We start from the raw sequence: 3,578 nt of genomic DNA on the forward strand, positions 1-3,578 counted from the left end.
GACATGGGTGTCTCCTGCTCAGGCAATGCCCCACCACCACGTATCTGCTGCCTGGGGAGCTTCCCTCTATCTGCCTCGGGGAAGGGAGCGCATGCCTGCCTTTGACCAGAATGAGGGGACCAGCCGTGTTTTCTTCCCCTTTTCCTCTGCGTTTCGTTCTGCTTTGGTTTGGCAGCTTCCTTCTCCCCTTGAGGTCCCCGCCTCACCCCACCTGCCTCAGACACCGTCTTGGAGCCTCTAATTTAACCGTGCTGAAGCTCCTGGTTGCAGCACATTTCCTCACCATGCTCAGCAAAGATGAGGACTGAGGTGCTGCTGGGGCACTGTGAAGGAGGGAGGGGAAGAAAAAGGGTGATTTCCATCCATTTTTCTCCTTCTAGCAGCTTTCTTCTAGGCATCATCAGAGCAGCAACCACTGGGTATCAGCACCTTTGCCTGTGGTCAGAAGCAGTCACCAGGTTTGGGGAGCAGACCTGGGCAATTGCCTTGGTGCTCTCTTGCTCAGCAGCACCAGCAAGTCCCATATGCCAGGACCACTCGTGCCACCACAAGTCACTGCACCATCGACCGTCCCATGCACCAGGGGAGGTTCAGGCTGGGCATTAGAAAGAACTTCTTCACTGTTAGAGTCGTTAGGCATTGGAACGGGCTCCCCAGGGAGGTGGTGGAGTCACCATCCCTGGAGGTGTTCAAAAAACGTTTAGATGTGGCACTTCGAGACATGGTTTAGTGGGTTTAGTGGGCATGGTGGCATCAGGTATATGCTTGGACTTGATGATCTTTGAGGTCTCTTCCAACCATAATGATTCTATGATTCTATGCTGCAAGGTAGCACAAGATGGCATACGGCCTTGGCGGTGTAAATGCAGCAAGAGCACACGTTGCCTCCCAGTGTGCGTAGGCTAGTTATTGAAGCCCAGCTCTTGTTGCACAACTGTTGCCTCCCGGTGTGCGTAGGCTGGTTATTGAAGCCCAGCTCTTGTTGCACAACCGCTGACAGTTGTGCCTTTGTGTCATATAAATCTAGTGCCTGGTTTGTGTTTTGCAGTCACAGTAAATTGCAGAGCCCTTGGAAGACAAATGTTGGTTCAGCTCAGGAGCAGTGAAGAGCTGGTTGAGGTGGACCAGACCCCAGAGCCCCAGCCCCAGGCACTGAGATCAGCCATGGTCCATGGGGCTCCTCATTTCATGGCCAAGCCCCAGACCCACAGCGCAGGGGGCCTGGTACAGTGGGGCAAATTTGGAGATGTTGCCTTGGGAAACCCCAGGCTTGCAAGGAGCTGCTGTGCGAGCTGGCAGCCCACCGCTAAACCAGCTCTTCCAGAGGTTACGTGGGTTTGGCATCCTCCAGTAGAACCTTGCTTTACAGGACAATCATCAACCAAGTCAAGATTAGCACCATTTTTGCAATGTTAAATAAATAAAGCTTTTCAAATTTATCTTTGCAGGGAAGAAGACTAGAAATGTACTGTTATTTGTCTCATGTATATTTTTCAGGGGAAGTCAGGTGCTTTTTACTAGCATTTGATATTCAGGACATTTAACAAAGTGTTCCCTTTCTCCATCCCACGCGGTGCTCTTTGCAGCACAGCCCCTTCACCTTCCTGCTGGCTCACAGCCGTGAGGACAACATCACCCAAATGGCACGGGAGGAGAAATTGGGCTGTTATTAACCGTGCTTGCATTTCTCATTGCAAAACCTGGGGCTTCGGTATTACTGTTCCTTTCCTCTGCTTCCAGTTTGAACATTTTCCTCCCTCTCCAGCCTCGGTACAAACCAGCGTTGCTTCCCATGGCTCAAACCAGCCTCCCTTAACTCGCAAAGAGCCGCGCACAGCAATCCCAAGGCACAGTGCTGACTTTACCGGGAAGCGGGGCTGAGCTTTGCAAGAAGCAGAGGTCTGAGCGTGTTGCTGCGGCAGAAGAATACCAAATGTAGCGATTTAAGGAGAAAAGATGAGTTCTGACAGGTGATGTGAGCTCAGGCAGTGAGTCAGACTCCGCTGTCACTGGGGAGACAAGAGCACCATATGACCAAAATCGATGTTCTGGACTTTGTGATGTAGTTGTTGGGATTATTAAGATGACTGGATTTGCCCATTGGAGTGTACAGGATGAAACATATGGTACTAAACAAACCAGCAAAGCAGTCAAGGGGCTGCTACATACAGGGATTCGCGTGTAAACATAGGGGGGCAAGGCAAAAGCCATGCTCCTGTAAGTTAATTTAGCTGTGTTTGCTGTAATGACAATGTAATTATAAGAGTGCAATTCAGGAGATTTATCTTTTTAATTAGTAAACTCTTGTGTCCTTCAAAAATCTCCTTTCACAGCTACAGAGCCACCTGCGTCAAAGTGCAGTGGGGAGCCCTCGCTTACTCACGGCTCCCGGGCTCCGGCTCGCCCCACGCTGCAGAACTGCCACCGCTCCGAGCAGATGGTCCCGCATCCAACGTTTCTTTCCTGTGCCACTTACCATTAATTAATTGGAACATCGTTAGCGCGCATCATAATTTCCTTGGACATTTTCCTCATGTCAGTATATTTCCTTTCGGCGGTACCTTAACTACATGTGCTTATAAACCTATATTGCCTGGCAGTGGAAGTTTCCTAATGATAATTTCAGCTGAAAAGAATTCTTTTTTTTTTTTTTTCCTGAGAAAACTCAGTGCATTAGCAGCTCTCCCTGAGCTTGCTATGTAGAAGCAAGCCAAAACCTAGGGGCTTTGCCAAGAGCCAGAGCCCACCCCTATAAAAGATGAATTGTGCCCTCCCAGTACGTACCTCCGCTCTCGGAGGTGCGGATGCTGTCCGAGGGACACCGTCCTTCACGTACCCGGGAAGCCAAAAGACCCAGGGTCTATCTGAGCCCTGTCCTGGCCATTTGTTGTGACCCTGTATGTGCTTCCTCCCCTCACCGCGGTCGGTTTAACTACATTGTGTGCAACCTGCTGGAAGAAAAGCCTTAACGAACCCCTCAGAAGTAGCATAAAGTTATCATTGCGTTTTCAAATAGTGGCTATAAACTTTTCTTACCCTGGAGTGACAAAAGAGTAAAGGCTTGTGACCCCATCCTTGCTGTGTTTCTGGTAGCACCCATACGCAGGGCACCAGCCAGGGCTCCGGTGAAGCCGGCAGGGACTCTGTGGTGAAGGATCCAGCTTGGTGGCTCTGTCACGAGGAGCTAACAAAAGGGATGACAATAAAACTTGGCACCAACACAGAATTGCCATGGTTAAAAACATGATGCTGTTATTTTCCTTCTTTTTAAGTGCTGGGAGGGGAAGAAGGAGCTCCAATATGCACAAAGGTCCAAAGAGACCCTGCAAAAGGTCTGTGTCGGGGCAGAGCATCACTCGCCCGCCCTCGGGGAGCAGGGGACATGGGCACCCCACGTAAGGCACGTGTTGTCCCCATGCCTCGGTCCCCCCGGGGCTGAGCAGCTGCCTGGGTTGGGGCTCTGCGCATCCCAGCTGGCAGCTGCAGGGTGACGGGGAAGGTGGGCACACACTGGTACCCCGCAGCTGGGGCAGCTCAAGCCCCGGTTCCCATTTTGGCAGGAACAACACACCGACAGG

The sequence above is a fragment of the Cariama cristata genome, unplaced genomic scaffold (genome assembly GCF_000690535.1).
Source record: "Cariama cristata isolate BGI_N322 unplaced genomic scaffold, ASM69053v1 scaffold4495, whole genome shotgun sequence".
NCBI classification, from domain to species: domain Eukaryota; kingdom Metazoa; phylum Chordata; class Aves; order Cariamiformes; family Cariamidae; genus Cariama; species Cariama cristata.